Source organism: Globicephala melas, chromosome 3 (genome assembly GCF_963455315.2).
Source record: "Globicephala melas chromosome 3, mGloMel1.2, whole genome shotgun sequence".
Taxonomy (NCBI): Eukaryota; Metazoa; Chordata; class Mammalia; order Artiodactyla; family Delphinidae; genus Globicephala; species Globicephala melas.
Window position 1 is genome coordinate 136,347,415 of NC_083316.1, and position 27,360 is coordinate 136,374,774.

General features: G+C 38.2%; 1 protein-coding gene across 1 annotated transcript in view; it reads right to left on the reverse strand.

Annotated features, from left to right (window-relative positions):
• Window positions 1-27,360, reverse strand: part of ATP10B (ATPase phospholipid transporting 10B (putative)) — a 581,864-nt gene that overhangs the window by 273,653 nt on the left and 280,851 nt on the right.

Consider the following 27,360-nt stretch of genomic DNA (forward strand, 5'->3'; position numbering starts at 1 on the left):
AGGTCCTGACAACAGACCCTCCTCCTGGAATTATCAAATATTCCCTTGCTCAAGCTGAAAATGCCTTCTTTAATGTCTCAATTTTCTTTTTCTTAAGAGTTTTGGAAAAATCACTGTTTGGCTTCTGGGCATATGGATTCACTATCTTATCATATATCCAGGCATTCAAAAGTCTCTCCGCCCCATCAGTCAGCCCATCATGTTTTCTCATCACTGCTGATTACATTTGTCTAAAGCTGCTAAGTTGTTTGGCCATTCTAAGAAATAATTTTGTGGGGTTTTCTTTTTTCAACTAGAAAGGACATTTTGAAGCAGGGATAAAAAAATCAGCTACTGTAAATGTGGGTGAGGAGGGTCATTTATATACTGTTATTATCTCTTATCATACAATTCAGAAAATTTAGCTCTTGGAATATTCTTAGCAAAATTACAAATGCTTTGAGGTGAAGGGATATATTTTATTTCTCTTTATATCCTCTTGGTACCTAGTACAGTGTCATGGACATAGCAAGAGCTTGTTAAACATTCGTTGAAATGAATATTTTCTAAAAGGGAAATCCATGTTAGTGTTTCTCTTCCTGAAGTGTTGCTACTGTCTTATTTCATGAGAAAGCCCTAACAGAGCTTCTAAAATATGATCAAGTTTCTTTACCAATATATATTTTTTTCAGAGAAATCATAGCAAAGTACCACATTTTTTTAATGCTATTAAAATATCATTTGGTGATAGTTCTCCACTCAAGTTAATAGTCCTTAGCAAAGAAGCCCTCTTACAGAAAACACAAGCTTTGCCTTCAGAGCAGAAAAGTAAATAGCTATGATTTGTTCTCCCCCATTTTTCAAATATAGTACCATCTGGTTTATCCCTTAGCCCTGGAGAACCACTTTAAAAATTATTTCCCCATGATCCATTCTCCATCCTATCCTTGTCCTGGAGATATTCCTGTACTTATCATTATCTCACCAGTATACGATAACCACTCCTGCTTATAAAGGTATTCATTACCTCACAGAAGTTTGAGCAAAGTTATAAGAACCAAATTCTTCCATGTCCGGGTTCTACAATGTAGCCACAGATTGTAGGCATCATTTGGGACTGGGCTATCTTTCACTCACAAACTTTTGCCAGAATTATAAGATTATGCTGGTACTCAGAATCCCACTCCAATTGCCTTCTCATGTGGCACACATCTTGAAGCCCTGGGTTACTATGCGATACCTCATCAACTCCCCATGCCTCTCTTCTCTGCATTATGTAGCATGAAGTTGGAAAACTGCGTGGGGTAGCTGGTGCTAGACTTCCATTCTGGAGGGTCTCACACTGTAGAGTTTTAGGGTTCAGAATGGACACTTATCCTAGATTCCTTTTAGAATGGCCCTGGGAATGTAAGAAAACAGGCTCATATGTACCATCAAAACAAGATATGGATGAAACTTCCAATTTGTGATGTGGAAACAGCCTAGAGAAAAACCGCAACAGACAGGGCTGTCATCTGGCTGTCAGGCAGCATCAAGCCATTTACCAAATACCTTTTCAGTACTGTTGTCTATCTGAGACCCTCAATATACTTGACCCAGGTTTTCAAGTTTTAGAATTTTGGCTGGACAGCATTTTAACAATGCCAAGATGCCATGAAAAATATGTTCTTTAATTGAAGGGGCCATTCAAATATTTTTTTTGGCCTTCAGTATCTGTGACTTTTATTAACAATGGCAAGTCGTGACACGTGCTTTGAAGAGAAATAATGTAGGACAAGGATCTAGAGAGTGATATAGCAGTGATTTATAAATATGGGGTCAGGGACTCTTTTGATGATGAGATAAAATTTGACTTCAGACTTGAATGAAGTGAGATAGTAAACAGTATAAAAATTTGGAGGAAGGACATTCTGATAGAAGTAACCCATCTGCAAAGGCCTTGAGATGGGAACACGTTTGAGAAAGACCAACAAAGTCATGATGCTGGAGTTCAGTGAACGAATGGAGAGTCATAGGAAACAACTTCAGAGGAATAGTGAAAAAACAGGTTATGGAAGGCTCTGTGGGCCATAGCAAGGATATTGGATTTTATTCTGAGATGGGGGCGTCAATGAAAGTTTTGAGATAATAAAGGGTTAAATAAGACAAAAGGGAATCAAGAATACTATAAATACCAAGCTAAACACTAAAAAAGAAACACAAAACTTCATAAATAGCCAAAGGCAAAAAATAAAAGCAAAGAAGACACAGTGAATGAAGAAACAAAGTAAATACGATGCTCACAGAAATTACAACATAAATGACAGATTGGGCACCAAACATAAGTCACATCAATAAACATGAATGAGCTTAACTCATCTATTAAAATAAAATGATTCTCAAATCTATTCATCAATGAAAATCTAAATTCAATGTTGTATATAAGAGATGCAGCTAAAATGCAGAGATTCAAGGCTAAAAATAAAGAAATGCACAGATTTACCACAAGTAAATGAAAACAATAAGAATGCAGAAATTGAAATTCTCATACCAAAGGAGAATTCAAGCCCAAAGCATAAAATGAAGCCAAAGACATTTTATAATTCTAAAAGCCATACTTCTCTATGAAAAATATAACAAAATTCAATAGCATTCACATACACAAATGATAGTTGGAAGACAATGAATAAGAAAATCTTATTTATAATAGCAATAAAAAAGATAAAGTAGTTCTCTGTGCCTGGAGACCACCCTCACCATTTCCCTGTGAAGCCCTGCATGGTGTGGGGCCCTCTCCTTTCCAGAACTGCACAGAAAGAGGTGCTGGAAATACAACAAACAAGCAGCCACTGACGGTGCCTTCACAGAGCTGATAATTTTGGTGGGAGAAAATTAAGGAAGAAGTGAAATCTGTGTCCCTGAACCAAGATGGCAGAGTAGAAGGATGTGCTCTCACTCCCTCTTGTGAAAACACTGGAATCACAACTAGCTGCTGGACAATCATCGACAGGAAGACACTGGAACTCACCAAAAAGATACCCCACATCCAAAGACAAAGGAGAAGCCACAATAAGATGGTAGGAGTGGCGCAATCACAGTAAAATCAAATCCCATAACCAATGGGTGGGTGACTCACACACTGGAGGACACTTATACCATAGAAGTCCACCCACTGGAGTGAAGGTTCTGAGCCCCACGTCAGGCTTCCCAACCTGGGGGTCCGGCAACGGGAGGAGGAATTCCTAGAAAATCAGACTTTGAAGGCTAGTGGGATTTGATTGCAGGACTTCAACAGGACTGGGGGAAACAGAGACCCCACTCTTGGAGGGCACACACAAAGTAGTGTGCACATCAGGACACAGGAAGGAGCAGTGACCCCAGAGGAGACTGAACGAGACCTACTTGCTAGTGTTGGAGGGTCTCCTGCAGAGGTGGGGGGGTGGCTGTGGCTCAAGGTGGGGACAAGGACACTGGCAGCAGAAGTTCTGGGAAGTATTCCTTGGTGTGAGCCCTCCCAGAGTCTGCCATTAGCCCCACCAAAGAACCCAGGTAGCCTCCAGTGTTGGGTTGCCTCAGGCCAAACAACCAACAAGGAGGGAACTCAGCCCCACCCATGAGCAGTCAAGTGGATTAAATTTTACTGAGCTCTGCCCACCAGAGCAACACTCAGCTCTACCCACCACCAGTCCCTCCCATCAGGAAACTTGCACAAGCCTCTTAGATAGCCTCATCCACCAGAGGGCGGAAAGCAGAAGCAAGAAAAACTACAATCCTAGAGCCTATAGAACAAAAACCACATTCACAGAAAGATAGACAAGATGAAAAGGCAGAGGGCTATGTATCAGATGAAGGAACAAGATAAAACCCCAGAAAAACAACTAAATGAAGTGGAGATAGGCAACCTTCCAGAAAAAGAATTCAGAATAATGACAGTGAAGATGATCCAGGACCTTGGAAAAAGAATGGAGGCAAAGATTGAGAAGATGCAAGAAATGTTTAACAAAGACCTAGAAGAATTAAAGAACAAACAAACAGAGATGAAAAATACAATAACTGAAATGAAAACTACACTAGGAATCAATAGCAGAATAACTGAGGCAGAAGAACGGATAAGGGGGCTGGAAGACAGAATGGTGGAATTCACTGCTGCGGAAGAGAATTAAAGAAAAAAGAATGAAAAGAAATGAAGACAGCCTAGGAGACATCTGGGACAACATTAAACGCAACAACATTCTCATTATAGGGGTCCCAGAAGGAGAAGAGAGAGAAAGACCAGAGAAAATATTTGAAGAGATTATAGTTGAAAAATTCCCTAACGTGGGAAAGGAAATAGCCACCCAACTCCAGGAAGCACGGCAAGTCCCATACAGGTTAAACCCAAGGAGAAACATGCTGAGACACATAGTAATCAAATTGGCAAAAATTAAAGACAAAGAAAAATTATTAAAAGTAGCAAGGGAAAATTGACAAATAACATACAAGGGAACTCCCATAAGGTTAACAGCTGATTTCTCAGCAGAAACTCTACAAGCCAGATGGGAGTGGCATGATATACTTAAAGTGATGAAAGGGAAGAACCTAAAACCAAGATTACTCTACCCGGCAAGGATCTCATTCAGATTCAGTGGAGAAATCAAAAGCTTTACAGACAAGCAAAAGTGAAGAGAAATCAGCACCACCAAACCAACTCTACAACAAAGTCTAAAGGAACTCTTCTAAGTGGGAAACACAAGAGAAGAAAAGCACCTACAAAAACAAACCCAAAACAATTAAAGAAACGGTCATAGGAACATACATATTGATAATTACCTTAAACATGAATGGATTAAATGTTCCAACCAAGAGACACAGGCTTGCTGAATGGATACAAAAACAAGACCCATATATATGCTGTCTACAAGAGACCCACTTAAGACCTAGGGACACATTCAGACAGAAAGTGAGGGGATGGAAAAAGATATTCCATGCAAATGGAAATCAAAAGAAAGCTGGAGTCGCAATACTCATATAAGATAGACATTAAAATAAAGAATGTTACAAGAGACAAACAAGGATACTACATAATGAATGATCAAGGGATCAATCCAAGAAGAAGATATAACAATTATAAATATATATGCACCCAACATAGGAGTACCTCACTACATAAGGCCACTGCTAACAGCTGTAAAAGAGGAAATCAACAGTAACACAATAATAGTGGGGGCCTTAAACACCTCACTTACACCAATGGACAGGTCATACAAAATGAAAATAAATAAGGAAACAGAAGCTTTAAATGATACAATAGACCAGATACATTTAATTGATATTTATAGGACATTCCATCCAAAAACAGCAGATTACATTTTCTTCTCAAGTGCAAACGGAACGTTCTCCAGGAAAGATCATATCTTGGGTCATGAATCAAGCCTCAGTAAATTTAAGAAAACTGATATCAAATCAGGCATCTTTTCTGAACACAGCTCTATGAGATTAGAAATCAATTACAGGGAAAAACAACTTAAAAAACACAAACACATGGAGGCTAAACAATAAGTTACTGAATAACCAAGAGATCACTGAAGAAATCAAAGAGGAAATCAAAAAATACATAGAGATAAATGACAATGAAAACATGACAATCCAAAACCTATGGGATGCAGCAAAGCCATTTCTAAGAGGGAAGTTTATAGCTATACAAGCCTACCTCAAGAAACAAGAAAAATCTCAAATAAACAATCTAACCTTACACCTAAAGGAACTAGAGAAAGAAGGACAAACAAAACACAAAGTTAGCAGAAGGAAAGAAATCATAAAGATCAGAGCAGAAAAAAATGAAATGGAAACAAAGAAAACAATAGCAAAGATCAATAAAACTAAAAGCTGGTTCTTTGAGAATATAAACAAAATTGATAAACCATTAGCCAGACTCATCAAAAAAAAAGAGGGAGAGGACTCAAATCAATAAAATTAGAAATGAAAAAGGAGAAGTTACAACAGACACCTCAGAAATACAAAGCATCCTAAAAGACTATTACAAGCAACTCTACGCCAATAAAATAGAGAATCTGGAAGAAATGAACAAATTCTTAGAAAGGTAGAACCTTCTAAGACTGAACCAGGAAGAAATAGAAAATATGAACAGACCAATCACAAGTAATGAAATTGAAACTGTGATTAAAAATCTTCCAACAAACAAAAGTTCAGGACCAGATGGCTTCACAGGTGAATTCTATCAAACATTTAGAGAAGAGCTAACACCCATCCTTCTCAAACTCTTCCAAAAAACTGCACAGGAAGGAACACTCCCAAACTCATTCTGAGGTCACCATCACCCTGATACCAAAACCAGACAAAGATACTACAAAAAAAGAAAATTACAGATCAATATCACTGATGAATATAGATGCAAAAATCCTCAACAAAATACTAGCAAACAGAATCCAACAACACATTAAAAGGATCATACACCATGATGACGTGGGATTTATCCCAGGAATGCAAGTATTCTTCAATATATGCAAATCAATCAATGTGATACACCATATTAACAAACTGAAGAATTAAGACCATATGATCATCTCAATTGATGCAGAAAAAGCTTTTGACAAAATTCAACACCCATTTATGGTAAAAACTCTCTGGAATGTGGGCACAGAAGGAACCCACCTCAACATAATAAAGGCCATATATGACAAACCCACAGCAAACATCATTCTCAATGGTGAAAAACTGAAAGCATTTCCTCTAAGATCAGGGACAAGACAAGGATGTCCACTCTCACCACTATTATTCAACATAGTTTTGGAAGTCCTAGCCACAGCAGTCAGAGAAGTAAAAGAAATAAAAAGAATACAAATTGGAAGAGAAGAAGTGAAACTGTCACTGTTTGCAGATGACATGATACTATACCTAGAGAATCTTAAAGATGCTACCAGAAAACTACTAGAGCTAATCAATGAATTTGGTAAAGTTGCAGGATACAAAATTAATGCACAGAAATCTCTTGCACTCCCATACACTAATGATGAAATATCTGAAAGAGAAATTAAGGAAACATGCCCGTTACCACTGCAACAAAAAAGAATAAAATACCTAAGAATAAACCTCCCTAAGGAGACAAAAGACCTGTATGCGGAAAACTATAAAACACTGATGAAAGAAATTAAAGATGATACAAACAGATGGAGAGATATACCATGTTCTTGGATTGGAAGAATCAATATTGTGAAAATGACTATACTACCCAAAGCAACTTACAGATTCAATGCAATCCCTATCAAATTACCAATGGCATTTTTTTACAGAACTAGAACAAAAAACTTAAAATTTGTATGGAGACACAAAAGCCAAAGCAGTCTTGAGGGAACAAAATGGAGCTGGAGGAATCATATTCCCTGATTTCAGACTATACTACAAAGCTATAGTAATGAAGACAATATGGTACTGGCAGAAAAACAGAAACATAGATCAATGGAACAAGATAGAAAGCCCAGAGATAAACCCACGCACCTGTGGTCAACTAATCTATGACAAAGGAGGCAAGGGTATACAATGGAGAAAAGACAGTATCTTCAATAAGTGGTGCTAGAAAACTGGACAGCTACATGTAAAGGAGTGAAAGTAGAACACTCCCCAACACCATACACAAAAACTCAAAATGGATTAGTGACCTAATGTAAGACTGGACACTGTAAAACTCTTAGAGGAAAACGTAGGAAGAACACTCTTTGACATAAATCACAGCAAGATCTTTTTTGATCCACCTCCTAGAGTAATGAAAATGAAAACAAAAATAAACAAATGGAACCCAATGAAACTTCAAAGCTTTTGCACAGCAAAGGAAACCATAAACAAGAAGAAAAGACAACCTACAGAATGGGAGAAAATATTTGTAAATGAATCAACGGACAATCGATTAGTCTCCAAAATATATAAACAGCTCATGCAGCTCAATAGTAAAAAAACAAAAAACCCAATCCAGAAATGGGCAGAATACCTAAAAAGACGTTTCTCCAAAGAAGACATACAGATGGCCAAGAAGCACATGAAAAGCTGCTCAACATCACTAATCATTAGAGAAATGCAAATCAAAACTACAATGAGGTATCACCTCACACCAGTTAGAATGGGCATCATCAGAAAATCTACAAACAACAAAGGCTGGAGAGGGTGTGGAGAAAAGGGATCCCTCTTGCACTGTTGGTTGGAATGTAAATTGATACAGCTACTGTGGAGAACAGTAGGGAGGTTCCTTAAAAAACGAAAAATATAATTACCATATTACCCAGCAATCCCACTACTGGGCATATACCCAGAGAAAACCATAATTCAAAAAGACACAGGCAGGGCTTCCCTGGTGGAGCAGTGGTTGAGAGTCTGCCTGCCGATGCAGGGGACACGGGTTCGTGCCCCAGTCCGGGAAGATCCCACATGCCGCGGAGCGGCTGGGCCCGTGAACCATGGCCGCTGAGCCTGCGCATCTGTAGCCTGTGCTCTGCAACAGGAGAGGCCACAACAGTGAGAGGCCTGCGTACTGCAAAAAAAAAAAAAAAAAAGACACCTGCATCCTAATGTTCGTTGCAGCACTATTTACAATATCCAGGTCATGGAAGCAACCTAAATACCCATCAAGACATGAATAGGTAAAGAAGATGTGGTACATGTATACAATGGAATATTATTCAGCCATAAAAAGGAACGAAATTGGGTCATTTGTTGAGACGTGGATGGAGCTAGAGACTGTCATACAGAGTGAAGTAAGTCAGAAAGAGGAAAACAAATATCATATATTAACGCATATATGTGGAACCTAGAATAATTGTACAGGTTAACCCGTTTTTAGGACAGAAATTGAGACACAGATGTAGAGAACAAACGTATGGACACCAAGGGGGGAAAGCTGTGCGGCGATGAGGGTTGTGGTGTGATGAATTGGGAGATTGGGATTGACATGTATACACTGATGTGTATAAAACTGATGACCAATAGAACCTGCTGTATAAAAAAAATATGAAATTCAAAAATTAAAGAAGAAAGAAGATAAAATATTTAGGAACCAACGTAACAAGAGATAACAAAAATTTATATGAAGAAAAGTACAAATTCTCATGAAAAACATAAAAGTACACATGAGCAAGTGGAAAAATAATCCTGTTCTTGCTTAGGATGCCTGAACGTAATCAAGATCTCATTTTCACTATGTTAGTTTGTAAATTTAATGTAACCCAACAGAAATATTGACACACTTTATTACCAAGCTAGATATATTGAACCTAAAGTTCACATGAATGTATATCAAATCATCACATTGTATGCTTTAAACATCTTATAATTTTATTTGTCAGTTATGCCTCAATAAAGTTATGAAAGAAAAAATAAATATACAAGTGTAGGTAGGAAGAGCTATGGGTGGGGGGCGGAGTCTAGCCCTCTGGATGTTAATACTACTAAGCCTCTATAATTAGAACAGTGTAGCACTGGCTCATGATGAGACAAATTGCAATGGAATAGAAGTCTATTATAAATGTGTTATCTAGACTTATTGGGGAAAAGATGATCTTTTTAATGAATAATGTTGGAAGAAATGGATGACCATTTTTTTTAATGAAAAAAAAAAAAGGATCCACTCCTCATGTCACTCGAAATTGATCAGAAAAGTAAATGTAGGAAATAAAACTGTACCAGTACTAGAAGAAAATATGGGTGAATTACTCTATAATCTGTATTTAGGAAAACTTTTAAAATTGTGCCTAAAAAATTCCAGATTATAAAGAATTGATAAATTGAATATACATGGCAACAAAACAAAACAAAACACCATAAGCAAAGTAAAAATACAAATGACAGGCTAAGAGAAAGTGTTTGCAGTGGATATCACAGAAAAAGGCCCAGTATTGTTAATATATTATACAAAAACTTTTAACACTTGAAGAAAAAATAAATACTAATAATTCTATAGAAAATGGATAAAAGACATGAAGAGGCAATTTACAAAAAATTATAAATGTGAGCCTTGAACATATGAAAATATATTCAACTTCACTCATATGAAGATAAATGCAAGTTAAAACTCACTGAAATACTGTATCTCACTCATCAGATTGGAAAAAACTCAAAAGCTTGACAATACACTTTGTTTCCATGGCTGTGGAAAGACAGACACTCTCATACATTGTTGGCAGGAATGCAAAACGGTAGGAACGCAAAACCCTTATTGAAGGGAATTTGGCACCAGCTAATAAAATTACTTAGGCATCTATCTTTCAATATAGCAATCCCACTTCTAGGAATTTGTCCTGGAGATATACCCCACAGTAGTACAAAAATACATATGCACAAAGCAACTAATTACAGTATTATTTTTAGGAAACTACCTAAATGTCTAAGCACGGGAGATTGATTGAATATATGGCCCCTATATTCAGTAGAGTACTATCCATCTGTAAACAAAGAATGAGGAAGATCTCTGTAAACTGTTGTGGAGTGATCTCTGGGAGACATTGTTAAATGAAAAAGGCAAATTGTGAAAGAGCTCACATGCTATCCTTCATAAAAGAAAGATGAGGCAATAAGATAACACATATACATCTACTTATCTTTTAAAAAAACACAGGAAGAAGTTACCAAACAATGATGTTAGTTACCTAGATGGAGATAGGCCGAAGGAATACAGGAGGAAATGGCGCTTTTCTGAGTATACCTGTGTGCCATAGCTTTGATTTTTAGAAGTATGTTAATGTTCTTCATATTAAAATATTAAATTGATAAGGATGGGAAGGAAGAAAACTTCTAAGTGAAAGCAAATTGAAAATAAATGAAGCTAACTGCATTTCAAATAAATAATATAACCATGCTAAAGGGAAGGGGAGAAAGAACTAATCCAATTAACTTATGAACAAGAGTATTTGATCATATACTTTTAATCTGGCACAGAATTTCAAGTGTATGTGGAACATTTTACCAAAATAGATCCCACACTGGCCATAAAGCAAGTCTCAACAAATTTCAAAGGATTGTTTTAAATTGGTGTATAGTTGCTTTACAATGTTGTGTTAGTTTCTGTTGCACAACGAAGTGAATCAGCTATATGTATATATATATACCCTCCCTCTTGGACCTCCCTCCCCCCGCATCCCATCCATCTAGGTCTCCACAGAGCTCCGAGCTGAGCTCCCTGCGCTATACAGCAGGTTCCTACTAGCTATCTGTTTTATACATGGCAGTGCCCATGCCATGTGTGTCAATCCCACGTGCAAGTGCACATGCACAGTGTGTCAATCCCAATCTCCCAATTCATCCTCACCCCCCACCATGTCCACACGTTTGTTTCTTACATCTGCATCTCTATCCTGCCCTGCAAATAGGTTCATCTGTACCATTTTTCTAGAGAATATATTCTTAGACCACAATGAATATAAACTAGAAATAACAGAAAGATAACTAGAGAAGACTTCCCCAAATCTGAAAGCTAAGCAATACACTACTAAATAACCCATGGAACAAGAAGAAATCATTATGGAGGTTTAGAAAATATTTTGAACTGAATAAGAAATATAGCGTATGAAAATTTGTGAGATACAGATAAAGCCATGCTTAGAGAGAAATTGTGGCCTTGAGTGCACATACCAGAAAAGAGGAGACACTAAAAATCAATTATCCAAGTAGCTTTCTCAAGGAAATAAGAAAAGAGCAAATGAAACCCAAAGAATCTAAATTGAAGAAAGTTAATAAAATTTTAAAGTGTACAGTAGATAGAATTTTAAAAATCCAAAAGGTGGCACTTAGGAAAAACTAACAAAACTGATATACCCCTGGAAAGTCTAATCAAGAGAAAAAAAGAAAACACAAAAAAACCCAATAATATACAGGAAATTAAGGAATATCATTAAAGATTTAACGGACAAAAAAAAATCATTGGAAGATATTATGAACAACTTTATATCAATAAAATTAAGAATTTAGATGGTATGGATACATTCCTAAAAAAATAAACCTACCAACTGACATATGAAGAAACAGGAAATCTGAATAGTCCTGTGGCTATTAAAGAAATTGATCTCAGCAGTTAAAACATTCCCATAAGAAAATTTAGGGACCCTGGCTTCCCTGGTGATTTCTTCTAAAATCTAAGGAATACATAACACTGATTTCATAAAAACTGTTCCAAAAAATAGAAAAATAGCGATCACTTCCCAATTTATTTTATGAGGTTGGCAGAGCCTTGATACCAGGCCCAGATGAACACCTTATGTAAAATGAAAGAAACAAATGGAAGATTATTATTGGAGTTCTGATCCAAGATGGCAACATGGGAGCCTGCTGAACTCACCTCCTTCCCTGGGCACACCAGATCTATAGGTTTACAATGGAGCAATTCCCTCTGGAAGAAATCCAGAAACTAGCTGAGTGACTCCTATACATTAAGCACAAGAGGAAATACCCGTATGACCCACATTAAAATGGGTAGGAAAGGTTGAGACACAATTTTGTCATAAACCTGACCCCAGGCATAGTCCCATACAATTGGGAGAGAACTCCCAGCTTCTCCCGGGGAAGTGAAGGGTTTGAACCCCCCATCTAGTGCCCCAACTTTTAAGACTCCCACCTGAGGGAGGGGCCGCAAAACACCTAGCTCTCAAAGCCAATGGGACTTGTGCCCATAAGACCAAAGCAAACAGTTTCTAAGGGGCTGGTGACTATCCCCCAGCGCTCAACACAGAGGGAGTTGGCAGAAAACTCCCATCTCCTACAGAATTTTTTCCCTGAAAGAGGCCTTTTTGCATACTTCAAAGCTGCTGCCTGAAGGTCAGGTTTCTAGGTGCTGACTATAATCTTCCCCCCTGGATCAGGGAAGCCAGCAACACCCCCTTCAGCTTCTCACTTGAGTCTCCTGCAAACTGCCAATATCTCCCCGGAAGCTTATACACATTTCTGGTGCTCCTGCTGTTGTAGCTGTTGTCCGAGGGACAAACCCATAGGACTGCCTGGCTCTGAGAGGCCCTGGGGCTTATATTCACAAGTCCAACTGGACAATGGTAAACAAAGACATAATAGTTACCTGGCTGTCCTTCCAGGGCTCAGTACAGAGGGAGCAAACAGAAACATCTATTTCCCAGTCTCTCCCTGAAAGAGGCCTATTTGCATACTTTAAAAGCTGCTGCCCAAGGGCCACACTTTTAATTTAGGGTACATCTAGGGTCTGACTGTGACCCATTCTGGGGAACAGGGAAGACTGTGGACACCTTTTAGCTTGCTCCAATTTTCCTGTATCTCCCTGGAGGTACTGGCATACATGTCTGGCACCCCAACTCTTGTGAAGACACCCAAGGGCTGGGCCCCTCATCACGTGGCTCAGAGAGCCAAGGGTGTTTGCATTCAAAAGTCCCACAGGACTGTAGCAAACAAAGAAGCAGTCATTAACAGGCTCAGGAGTAGTAAGCACAGTTATACACGCAGACCCAGCACATGTTTAAAAAAAAAAAAAAAAAAAAAACAGGGAAAAGAGACCATCTCCAAGTTTCTCCCTAGCAGGGTCCTAACTACATACTCTCCCAGCTGCTGCCTGAGGATCCATCAGCCTGTATCTAGCTGTTGCATGTTGTGGACGAAGAATGTCACCTGCCACTTCAGTAAATGACAATGTTGGCCCCATCAAGCTATCAGCCACTACAGCTGCCCCCAAAAGTAGGCTCTGAGGGGGAATTCAGGATGGTTAAAAATAGGATACTGGCCCTAGATAGTTAAGATGCCTATCTAAGGAAAAATTTAAAATGACCCCAGATTCTTATATCCAGCCATACATAGAAAAGCAGTAAAACAATTAACTTGAGATGTCTCTTCTTTGTGATTAGCAGTAATCTTTCTATGCTTGACAAGATGTTTTCCCAGAAGATAAGTTTACATATATCTGGCTCCTCCCTACTTCTTCAGAGCAGTTTCTCAGAGCTAGCTGAGAGGCTGTCTCCCAGGCTAAAGACTTCATTAATAAAACCTAATTCTTAAATTTTAGGTTGTGATTTTTTTTTCAGTCGATACTGTGATCCTCCCTTTTGGGACATGCATTGGTCCTGGCAGACCCTCAACTACCGGGAGCCACTAAGAATAAAGAATGAGGCTTGGACAATTACAAAGGTTTGAGTAACGACCAAAAGCTTGGGCTGGGCTGACTGACCATTCATCTCCTAAACAAGACCGCTCCATCAAGACTAGGAGACGTGGTTATTTTATCTAGTGTGCAGAAACTGAAACAGAGACAAGGAAAATGAAGAAACAGAGAAATATGATCCAAATAAAAGAACAAGATAAAATTCCAGAAACAGATCTTACTGAATGAAAAGGAGATAAGGGATTTACCTGATAAAGAGTTCAAAGTAACAGTCAAAAAATGCTCACTGAGGTCAAGAATAAATGTACGAACAAAGTGAGAATATCAACAAAGAAACAGAATATATAAGGAAGTACTAAACAGAAATCACAGAGCTGAAGAATACAAAGATTATTATAAATACAAGCTCTTTCATGTAAGCATCACAGTATCCACAAAGCAAAAACCTATAGCAGATACACAAAATATAAAGAGAAAGAAATCTATGCATACCATTTCAGCAAATTATCAAAGCACAAAAAAAGAGTAAGAAAAGTAGACAGGAAAAAAGGAATGACAAAAATGTCAGAAAACAAGAAAATAGCAATAGTAAGTCCATACCTATAAATAATTTAAGTGTATGGACTAAAATCTCCAATCAAAAGAGAAAGACTGATATACTGAGTTTCCAAGATGGTGGAGTATAAAGAACCTCCATTCACCTCCTCTCATGGGAACACCAAAATGACAACTATTTTCAGAACAACTATCAATGAAAAAGATGAGAAGCTACCAGAAAAGATCTTCTACAACTAAGGATATATAGAAGGAACCACAATGAGATGTGTAGGAGGAGTGCAGTGGTGGTATAGTCAAGACCCACACCCCCAGGTGGATGACCCACAGACAGGAGAACAGGAGTAAGGGGTCTCAGCATGACATCAGGCTCCCCAGCACAGGGGTCCTGTACCGGGAAGATGAGCTCCCAGAGCATTTGGCTTTGAAGACCAGTGGTGCTTACTTTCAGGAGTTCCAGAAGGCTGGGGGAAACAGACATTTCACTTTCAAAGGGTGCACACAATATGCTCTGGGACCAAGGGTGGAAGCAGTAATTTGATAGGAGCCTGGGTCAGACCTACCTGTTGACCTTGGAGAGTGTCCTGAAGAGTCAGGAGGCAACTGCAGCTAACCCTGGGGACATGGACACTGGCAGCAGCCATTTTTGGGAGCTCCTTCTATCACACGGACCCTAGTGCTGGCAAGTGTCATTTGGAATTCTTCCTCTAGCTTATTAGCCCCAGGACCCAGCCCCACCCTGGCCCAACAGTCTGTAGTCACCAGTGCTGGAAAGTCTCAAGCCAAGCAACTAACTAGGTGGGGACCCAGTCCCACCCACCTGCAGACAGGCTGCCTTAAGAACCCCTGAGCCCAGAGCTGCCCCTGGACATGGCCCTGCCCACCAGAGGGCCCAGGACCCAGACCCACAAAACAGTGCAGAGACACTAGACATGGAACCCTCAAGGCCCTCCAGCCAGAGATGCTGGGACACAGCTCCACCCAACAGTGGGCAGGCACCAGCCCCAGAACATGGGTTGGATGCAGAGAAGTTAGAAGTTTTTAACAAAGAGTTAGAAAATATAAAGAACAACCAAACAGAGATGAAGAGTACAATAACTTAAATGAAAATTACACTAGAAGGAATCAACAGTAGACTAAATGATACAGAGGAATGGATCAGCAAGCTGGAAGACAGAGTAGCAGAAATCACTAATGCTGAACAGGAAAAAGAAAGAATGAAAAGAAATGAGGATGGCTTAAGAGACCTCTGGGGCAACATCAATCACATTAATATTCACATATTTACAGGGGTCCCAGAAGGAGAATAGAGAGAGGAAGGGACTGAGAACACAATTGAAGATATAGATGAAAACTTCCATAACCTGGGAATGGAAATAGACATCCAAGTCCAGGAAGCAAAGAGAGTCCCATACAGGATTAACCGAGAGAAGAACATGCCAAGACACATTGTAATTAAAATGGCAAAAAATAAAGATAACAAGATAATATCAAAAGCAGCAAGGGAAAAATGCAAGACGTTACATACAAGGGAACTCCCATAAGGCTGTCAGCTGACTTTCCAGCAGAAACTCTGTAGTCCAGAAGGGAGTGGCATGATACATTTAAGGTGATAAAAGGGCAAAACCTACAACCAAGAATACTCTACACAGCAAGGCCCTCATTCCAATTTGATGGAGATATGAAAAGTTTTACAGACAAGCAAAATTTAAGAGTTTAGCACCACAAAACCAGCTTTATAAGAAATGTTAAAGGAACTTCTCTATGTGAAAAAGAAAAGGTCACAGCTAGAAACATGAAAATTACAAAAGGAAAATCTCATCGATAAAGGCAAACATACAGTTAAGGTAGGAAATCATCATGCACAAAGCTAGTAGGAAGGTCAAAAAAGTAGTAAAATCATCTATATCCACAATAAGGATACACAAAAGGATACACAAAGCAATTAAATGTAGAATATGTCAAAACTGTAATTGTGAGGGGAGGAGAGTACAAATGCAAGATTGTTAAAATGCATTTGAAATTAAGAGATCAGCAATTTTAAAGAGTCTCTCTCTCACACACACACAGACACACAGACACACACACACACACACACACACACACTGCTATATATAAACATCATGGTAACCACAAAGCAAAAATCTATAATAGATACACACAAAAAAAGAAAAAGGAATCCAAACATAACACTAAAGATAGTCATTAAATCACAAGAGACAGGTATAGGGTATTAATAGGTACAAACTGCTATAAATAAAATAAATAAGCTACAAGGATATATTGTACAACACAGGGAATATAACCAATAGTTTATAATAACCATAACTAGAATATAACCTTTAAAAATTGTGAATCACTATACTGTACAACTGAAACATACAATATTGTACATCAACTATACTTCAATAAAAATAAAGATATTCCGTGTTCATGGATTGGAAGAATATTGTTGAAATGTCCATACTAATCCAAGTGATCTACTGATTCAATGCAATCCTATCAAAATTCCAATGGCATTTATCACAGGCATTTTTAAAAATTCTAAAATGTGTATGGAATTACGAAGATGTGAATAGCCAAAGCAATTTTGAGAAAGAAGACAAAGCTAGGGCATCATACTTCCTGATATCACACTGTATTACAAAGCTGTAATAATCAAAACAGTATAATTTTGGCATAAAAACAGACACATATGTCAATGGAACAGAATAGAGAGCCCAGAAATATACCCGTGTATATGAGCAATTAATTTATGACAAAGAAGCCAAGAATATACAATGGGTAAAGGATAATCTCTTCAATAAACGGTCCTGGGAAAACTGCACAGCCACATGCAAAAGAATGAAACTGGATCCCTATCTTCCACCATACACAAAAATAAACTCAAAATGGATTAAAGACTTGAACATAAAGCCTGAAACCATAAAACTCCTGGAAGAAAGCATAGGAAAAAAATCTTCCTTTTATTGGTCTTGGCAATGATTTTTGGATTAGACACCAAAAAAGCAAAGGTAACAAAAGCAAAAACAATCGGGACTACCTCAAACTAAAAACCTTCTGCACAGCAAAAGAAACCATCAACAAAACAAAAGGCATCCTACCGAATGGGAGGAAATATTTGCAAATTATTTATCTGCTAAGGGGGTTAATATTCAAAATGTATAAAGAACTCATACATATAACTCAATAGCAAAAATAAAAACAATTTTATTAAAAAAATGGGCAAAGGAACTGAATAGACATTTGTCAAAGAAAACATACAAATGGCCAACAGGTATATGAAAAGGTGCTCAACATCACTAATTGTCAACGAAATGCAAATTAAAACCACAATGGTTTATTACCTCACACCTGTTAAAATAGCTATAATCAAGAAGACAAGAGATAAGTTTTGAGGAGGATGTGGAGAAAAGGGAACTCTTGCGCACTGTTGGTGGGAATGTAAATTGGTGCAGCCACTATGGAAAACAGTATGGCAATTTCTCAAAAAATCTAAAATAGAATTACTATATGATCCAGCAATCCCACTTCTGGGTATATATCCAAAGGAAATGAAAACAGAATCTCAGAGAGATATCTGCATTCCCATGGTTACTGCAGTGTTGTTCACAAAAGCTAAGATATGGAAATCACTTGTGTGCCCCTTAAAAGATAAATGTATAACAAAATGAATCAGCTATATGCATACGTATATCCCCATATCCCCTCCCTTTTACATCTCCCCCCCACCCTCCCTATCCCACCCCTCTAGGTGGTCACAAAGCCCCGAGCTGATCTCCCTGTGCTATGTGGCTGCTTCCCACTAGCTATCTATTTTACATTTGGTACTATATATAAGTTCATGCCACTCTCTCACTTCGCCCCAGCTTACCCTTCCCCCTCCCCGCGTCCTCTGTAAAGCAATTATACTCCAATAAAGATGTTAAAAAAAAAAGATAAATGTATACAGAAAATGTGTTGTATACATATTCAATAGGATGTTATTCAGCATTAGAAAGAAGGACAGCCTCCAATCTATGACAATATGGATGGACCTTGAGGCCATTAGGCTAAATGAAATAAGCCAGACCAAGAAATATATACAAATACTGCATGTTATCATTTACATGAGAAATCTTGAAAAAAAGCCCCTCAAAGTCAGAAACGGACAGTAAAAATGTGGTTGCTAGAGCCTAGGTGGTAGGCAAAATAGGGAGAGGTGGGTAAAATTGTATAAACTTTCAGCTATTAGATCAATAAGGTCTGAGGATCTAGTGTAAAAATAGTGACTATAGTTGATAACACTGTATTATATAATTGAAATTTGCTAAGAGAGGAGAACATAAATGTTCTCATCTAAGTAAAATGAGTAAGTAAAGTGATGTAGATATTAATTAACCAGATAGGAGGAATCCCTTCACAATGTATTTGTACATCAAATCATCACGATGTAAACTTTAAGTATCTTACAATTTTATTTGTTAATTGCACCTCAAGAAAGTTGGAAAAAAGTAAATATTACTGGCCAATCTTTTATGAACATAGAAATCATAATCTTAAACCAAATATTCCCAAACAAAACCTAGAGATTTATAAGAAGGATAATACATCATGACCAGGTTGCAAAGGAATGCAAGGGTCATTTTAAGCTAGAAAAGAAACTGGACTATTTCAACATATTAATGGGGGGATGGGGCAGAAGAAAAGTCATATGATCACTTCAGCAGAAGTAGCTGTGGGTGTATGTGAGATGTGGTTAAGTTGAGGGCACCTCTAGTTTGGATTTAGTGGTATATTTTTATATGGCTTGTGGTCACCCCCAGGTACAGTTAATTGATTGCTAGTTGTTCTAGGGTAGGAATGGCTTCCAGGTATAAACTATTTCTGCTGTGCTGATTTCAATAGCAATACTAAACAAAGGGGAAGATCTAATTCAATACATAATAAATCACCACAACCAGGACATGGATGACAAAGAAGCTAAGTTTCACCAATTCAAAGAATATTTAAGACTACCTAGGGACTTCCCTGGTGGTGCAGTGGTTAAGAATCTGCCTGCCAACGCAGGGGACACAGGTTCGATCCCTCGCCCGGGAAGAGCCCACATGCCATGGAGCAACTAAGCCCGTGGGCCACAACCACTGAAGCCCGTGCACCTAGAGCCCGTGCTCCAAAATGAGAAGCCGCCGCAATGAGAAGCCTGCGCACGGCAACAGAGTGGCCCACGCTCACTGCAACAAGAGAAAGCCTGTGCGCAGCAACGAAGACCCAACACAGCCAAAAAAAAAAAAAAGAAAGAAAGAAAAAAAAGACTACCTGAAACATCCTAAAAAATTGCAGTTCATTTTTAAAAAAATCTATAGTGATTCCCCAAATTTGACAAATTTTTGAACTTAAATACACTTTTCTAAACTACCTGTATTAAAAAAAAGTTTTTATCAAATTATAAGAAAAGCTGAATTGTCTTTCTATTTTCTCTAAAGAAAATGATAATGTAAAATTGTTACCCTATGAAGGGGTAATTCAAGAACAGACAGCTAAAAAGTGCAGAAATGGAAAATTGTAGGGGGTGTGATGGGTAGTGAATTCATATGATTTTTCTCAATTTTTCTTGATTTAATGGTATTTAGAGTTATTTCTTGTCTTTTAAATTTTATAACCTGCTGGGATTTATTTTCTTCTAGTCAATAATTATTCATTCTTAACTTTGATTTATAATTTACTATTCTTTTTCTTAGCTCACACCTCCCAAAATGAATTAAGCTTTAAGCAGCACAGAATCTGGATCTGTCTGTACCCACTAGAATTGACTTGTATTAAAATACTAAAAATAGTAAAGGTTAGTAGGATGTGGAATAACTGACACTCTCATACAACCCTGGTGGAAGTGTAAATTGGAATGACTGCCTTAGAATACTACTTAGCAGTATCTACTAAAGTTGAGATAGCCATACCCTAAGACTAAGGAATTCCACTCCTAAATATATACCTACCAGAAACACACATATGTGTACTAAAAGCTATGTTTGAAACTATTCATAGGAGCATTATTGATAATAGCTCCAAATTGGAAATAACACAAATTTCCATCAATAGTAGAATATATAAATAAATTGTGCGCTCAAACAGTAGAAAACCAAACAGAAATGGAAATAAATAACTGTTACACGTATCAGTACGAATGAATTTCATAGACCAGACTTTTCCAAACTTTCTCAGGTCGTTATTGTCTCAGAAAAAATTTTAAAGTGCCACTACACCAAAAGAAAAATATAACAGTCCCAATTATTAAGTAGTTATGTCACAACTTAATAAATATTTATGTCCTAACAACTTAGCAGTCATGTTAAAAAGTACACATAAATTGAAAGAAAAAACTAATATTTTAATTTCATCCTTAAATAACCACAGTAACGTACTAAAGGGATGTGTATTCCTGCTAGGCATTGCACAGCTTCTCAAATCTTGGAATCATGTTGGATACTACCACCCTCATTTTTTGTTCCACAGTGATTTCTCTACATACTTGCTTTTAATTACAGCTTGAATGTTACCTTTGAATGTTTGCAAAGCTACGACACCAAGAAATGTAGTACAACTTAATGTGGAAACTGAACTGTCATGAAGTATTACTTTGTTCACTGTCTGACAGATGTTGAGCATTATGATGTTTCTGTAAAATTTACAAATACCCTGCCGTGCCCTGCGATGCACTGCTACACAGTTTGGGAACCACTGTTGTAGACATCACATTGAGCAAAAAAGCCAGACACAAAGGCATGTATGAGTGTGATTCCATTCGTATAAGATTTCAAGGACAGGCAAATTTAATCCTTGATGTTAGAAATCAGGATCTTGGTTACACTTGTGAAGAGGGAGAGGGCCATAATTGGGAAAGGGCGTATCAGGACCTCAGGAAAGCTCGTAAAAACATTCTATTTCTTGACCTAGTGGTGGCTTCTTGATCAAGTGACTAAGCAGGAGTGTTCATCTTGTTATAATTCACTGAGCTGTATATGCAAGGTTAGTGTACTCTGTGTGTGTATAAATTATACATGAATAAAAAGTTTTTTTTAAATAGAATAAAACAAAACAACAAAATATAAGAAATTACCCCTTAAGGGTGAAGCCCTTTCTGATACCCTAGCCAAATCCTTTGTTTTCCTTTAGAGCGTTATCTCCTAGTCTACTTTTTTTTTTTTTTTTTTTTTTTTGCGGTACGCGGGCCTCTCACTGTTGTGGCCTCTCCCGTTGCAGAGCACAGGCTCCAGACGCGCAGGCTCAGCGGCCATGGCTCACGGGCCCAGCTGCTCCGCGGCATGTGGGATCTTCCCGGACCGGGGCTCGAACCCGTGTCCCCTGCATCGGCAGGTGGACTCTCAACCACTGCGCCACCAGGGAAGCCCTCCTAGTCAACATTTATGTGCTTACCTGTGGTATCTCTGGCTAGACTGCGAGCTCCTGGAGGATAGGGGCCATGTCTCGTTTATCTCTAATTTCCTAGTGCTTCAAACATGACAACACAGAAGGTGGGTAATTATTGTGAAATAAAGAACAGTTGTTCAAAATAAACGTACAAACTCTCGTCTTTTTCTCTATCTGCTGTCTTTTCTCTGTCTCATTCAAATGCCCTGAGTGATGTTCTGTGTATGACACATCTGTGACTTTCCTTTTTAAAATTCCCTATTTTCTAACACACCATTGTAAAGCAATTATACTCCAATAAAGATGTAAAAAAATAAAATTCCCTATTTTTATGATATTCATTTCTCATCTCCAAAGAATACATTTTTAAAGGGACAGAAACACACACCCACACACGCCAACATACCCACATTCTCTTTTAAGAATTTATTTATATACATTATAGACTTCTAATGTTACTCAGTACAGTCCATGGACGGTTGATTACTGGTTGACAGCAAGTTAAACACAGAAATTGAGTATATATGTTTAGAAACGAGTACATCAACTTAACCCTACTAAGATATCTGAACATGTGATTGGGAAACTTGCCTTACATATGACATGAGTTATGTTCTTGTCATTCATAGTAGAACTAGTTATTGGTTGAACGTGGATTGGACAAAAAACAAAAAAACACTGGTCCTTTTCCATGAATAGTTAACGCTCTGCCATTGACTATCAGAGCTGGAAAAGACCAACCCCATTATTTTACTAGTGGGGAAACTGAGACCTAGAGCTTACACAGTTCCTGATTGCCAAGCTAGTGGTCTTTATACTCTAATGCCATCCACATTCCTTATATTAACAAAAAGATTCAAAGATAAAATCAACATTATTACTGCTCTTGTTACTGGCAGTAGCAACTGTAGCTACTGTTTACCCACATTCAATGTTTATTAGCCAGAACCACATGAAATCGTTATTTATACATGTAAAAACTGTCAAGTGTCTATAATTTCACATGGTTCAACTCATATGAAACGCTGACATATGAAACAACGCCAAGTGTTTTTAAGCCTTAAAGAAGAGGCATCTGGAGCCAGAGTACGTGTTGCTTGGCAAGTTAGTGGAGTTCTCTCTGGGGCCTGTTCCCACGTCCCTAACCTGAAGCTAGTAATTGTACCCACTTCAGATATTTATTGAGGCTTAAATGATCCTAGCCTTGGAAGAGCACCTACCTGGCGGGAAGTAAGTGCTTACTGAGTGTTAGCTCTTCTGATTAATCAAGGAGATGATGTGAAAATAATCTAAGAACAATCTTGTGAAATAGAAACATATTATCCTCAGTTTATAGATGAGGAGACCAGAGCTTTAAGAGAAGATAGTAACTTGAACCTTTGTCCATCTGAGTTCAAGCTCATGCCCTGTGTCTTACATACTAATTTTCAATTAAGTGACAGCTGAATCAAGTTGAATAACCTCATTAGGGTGTTTCATCAGAGTTGCCAATATTTGAGCAGATCAACCTTCTGGGACTCTTTAATAGTTATATTAAAGAAAGTGCAAGCTTTATTATATTCTGATTAAGAGAAGCTAATTTCAGCATTTTTCCTCATTTTTAGGTCTCCTGATGGACAGGAATGCTATAAGCAATAAACAAGCTAATGGTTACCACGTCTGATTTCCTAATAGTTCAATCCTGTAGTAACCCCTTAGGTATTTCATTCACCTTCCAATGGGCCCCCAAATCCCAATAGCACCATCCGTTGGATGCTGAGAAGGGAAAACTCCACGTGGCACCTGCTGCCTGGAACCCGAGCTGTTCAACTTGGTCAGCATTTTGTACAACACCAAAGAAACAGTGTCATCTCGTTTTCTCCTTAAACAGAATAACTAGTCAAGAAACTCCCTTGAGAAGCAACAAGATATGATTGAATTTTTCAGAATTTTCTATTATTCTATCAAGTTCACCTGACAGCAAAGGACAAGCTGCCTTTCACATAAGCGAACGCATCAGCAATTCAGAAGGAAAAACATGGGTTATTAAGTAGGAACAAGTTTCTCTGAATATATTTATACCAACTCATAGAAACCATTCTCTTCAGAAACCTCTGTGACTATCTGTTTTCTAGTCTCAGTATTGCTTTAAGGTTGACAGATGATAATAAAATACAATGAAATTACCTGAGTTCTGAAATGTACATCAGCTTGTACATTCCTCATGACCTGATTTTTTATTTTTCCAACATGGCTCATCCATGAGCCATAGTTTCAATACTATTCTCAAGCACTCAAGGTTTATGCCTGTGGAATACAGCTGCTTAGTCCTACACCATGTTTATATAAAGGTAAAGAATACAGAATTTATTATATATATGTGTATATATATACATACACACATATACAATGTACATGTATATACCTATTAGCTAAGAGCTAGGAGGGTCCTTTGAAATCATCAAGTCTCCTTTGTTGTCTTGTAAATGACTCTGAAACCCAGAAAGCAACGCTATTCTGAAGGCTACACAGCACACTGGCTTCTAAATAAAGCTTGAGGGAACAAGTATGTAGCAAGCACCTACCATCTTCTGAGGATTGCAGCAAGCATTTTCCATACATAAGTTCTCATAACATTTCTACGATGTCAGCATCACCACTCTCATTTGATACATGAAAAAATTGAGACTATATAGCTAATAATTGCCACAAGTGGAATTAAAGCACTGGTGTAATTGAGTTCTTTTCAGTACACCAGTGTTTCTCCGAATGCACTCACGCCCACATCCCGGTTTTTTGCCATATCCACACACCAAATATGTTATTGTTTTCTAAACCTTTTCTTTAAGTAGACTAAACATTTATAAAGGAAACTTTTTATCACCACCTAAGTGTAAAACAAGTATCATGTGCCATAAGTAGAAGACATTCGTAGAAGTAGATACAAACCAACCAAAATACCAGTAAATTTTAGTTAGACTCTGCTGCTCCCTACATTGGCCTTGCATCCTTCTCTTTGTTGACAAAAGAGATTAGCAATGGTTAGAGAGGTAGTAAAGGCCTGTCAACATCAAACTGAGATGTAAGGATTGACAGAGAAGACAGGGAAAACTTTCACTATGGGATTCAGCTGTTCGACGGCACATCAGAGAGTGACCTAAAGTCATCTTGTTCCTATCTCAGATAATTCTGAGTCCTGTCCTGGTGCCTACTCCTCACTTTGAGAAACACTGACGTACCTAAAGCACCTGGGCAGGTTCTCCAGGTCATGTTACTCTAACTCTGGTCAATATCAGAATCACCTAGAGGCTTCTTAAGAACTCAGATTTGAGTCTTCCCAAGTTTCTGACTCAGCATGTCTGGGGTAGAGCCTGAGGAATGGCATTTTTAACGAACTCCTGAGTAATGCTGAAATGATCTGGGCAGAAACAACAACTAGAGAATCACTGCTCTGGGTTGTACTTGGGGTTGGGGGAAAGAGGTGGAGAATATACGGTGGCATGCATGTGAAAATTTCGCCATCAAGTTTGATAGTAATTGCAGGGATCTGGTAGTTTTATTGAAACAGGTAGATACAGCAAAGAAACCATGTATTCTTGTGTTCCTGTGTTGTTTCTTCAATCTAGTGAGTTCAAATTGATACCACACCGCATCAGAGCAGCCTGCAGTAACTTCGGGTGAGGGATAGAAGTCCTCCCCCAGGCCCAATAATTCAGGTCATTTCCAGGTGGCTTACTATCTGCAAGGTTCTTGTCTGCTCGTAACAGCAGCCAGTGATCATTAATCCCAAAAGCAGAAAATGAGACTCTCCTTCTTTCTTCCACACATTAAGACGTTATATAACACTAATAAATGCCATGACAGTTACTATTCCCTCTCTTCTGGTTCCAATTAACAGTAATGACTAATAATTATAAAATGCCTGTGTGAGCCAGTCATTGCATTGTACTAGGTGATTATACACACACATACACACTCTCAATGCGAGGTTTGAGGAGCTAAGTAACTTATCTAAGGTCACACGAGAAGTAGAACAGTGATTCGATTCTAATTTCGATGACCATTGTTTTTCTACTAAGCCACCCCACTGCTACTGTTACTACTCATTTGCTCAATCTTAATATAATTGTATTTTATAGAGAACTAAAAGAAGGAGAAAAGGCTCCAGACGCTTGAAACTTCTGAAAGAAAATTTTAAAACGATGCCATTGAAAGGGAGAAATCAGTGATATTTAATCAGCAATGGAGGTAGAGCTCCCTAGGTTCAAGGGTGGAGGGATGTCTGACAAAGTCTTATTTTTCGGAGAGGGAATAAGTAGGTAAAACCAGTCTCAGAAATCCAACCTGTCTTAGCTTACTCTTGAGTCAAGAAGGAGATTTTTATTCCTCTCTGGAATGTCAAGGGCCATTTTGGAGAACAAGTATGGTAGAATAACCAACACCGAATTGAGAGCCATGAGCCTTGGTGGTTGTTTTGTCTCAGTAACTCAGACTTTGTTTTCCTGAGTCCCAGGTTCACCATCTGTAAACCAGACAGCTGGCCTAAGTTCCTTTCTCAGTTCTGCCTTTCAGAATGGCAGACTCCTTCAACTGGGTTTATTGGCACCATATGCCTCAAAATGACAATGCCCATCTTTTAGCATAAGGGCAATATGGTTTGATTGCAAACTCAGCAGTGGGTTTCAACCTTCAGTCTTTCTATTAATCCACCCATATGTGAGGTTATCCTGCTACCTTCTTTGGAAGATACATGTTAACAACTGGAGGAGGGAATTTGAACCCTCTGAGGTAGAAATACAATTTAAATCCATATAAATAGAATTTAAGAAATGAATGATCTGATAAATTTTTAAAAAGTCACCAATGGCAATGAAATGGCAAATTCAGTAGGTGTTGTTAGGCGTAATTATAGTAACATCTGAAAAGAAAACAACATCTGTGATTTGCCCTACTAATGGCTTAATGTAACAGTGCATCTGTTACTGGAGTAACACTCCTAGCGATCTTGACTGTCTGTTTGCAAGATCTGGAAATAAAGAAAGGACTGTTGGAGAAGAAAGGAACAGGGCGCCAGATTGGCTACTGTTGGTCAACTTCCTCCCCAGAATTTTGAATTCCCCTCCAGCTACCTCGGCCAGAAGTGTGTAGAAAATTTAGAGGACAAGTGAGTTCCACCTTGCATATGAACTCCTGCAGGCTAAACAACTAGCGGCTCATAGTGATTTTTAAAAATTTACTTTTCATCTTGTGATTAGATATGTGTTACCCCAGCCCTAATGGCATGCCTCAGTAGGATTTTACTAAAGGTACTCATCATGACTCGTATGAATGAGGCTTTTTTTTCTGGGGGGAGGAGTTAATACTCAGGGAGT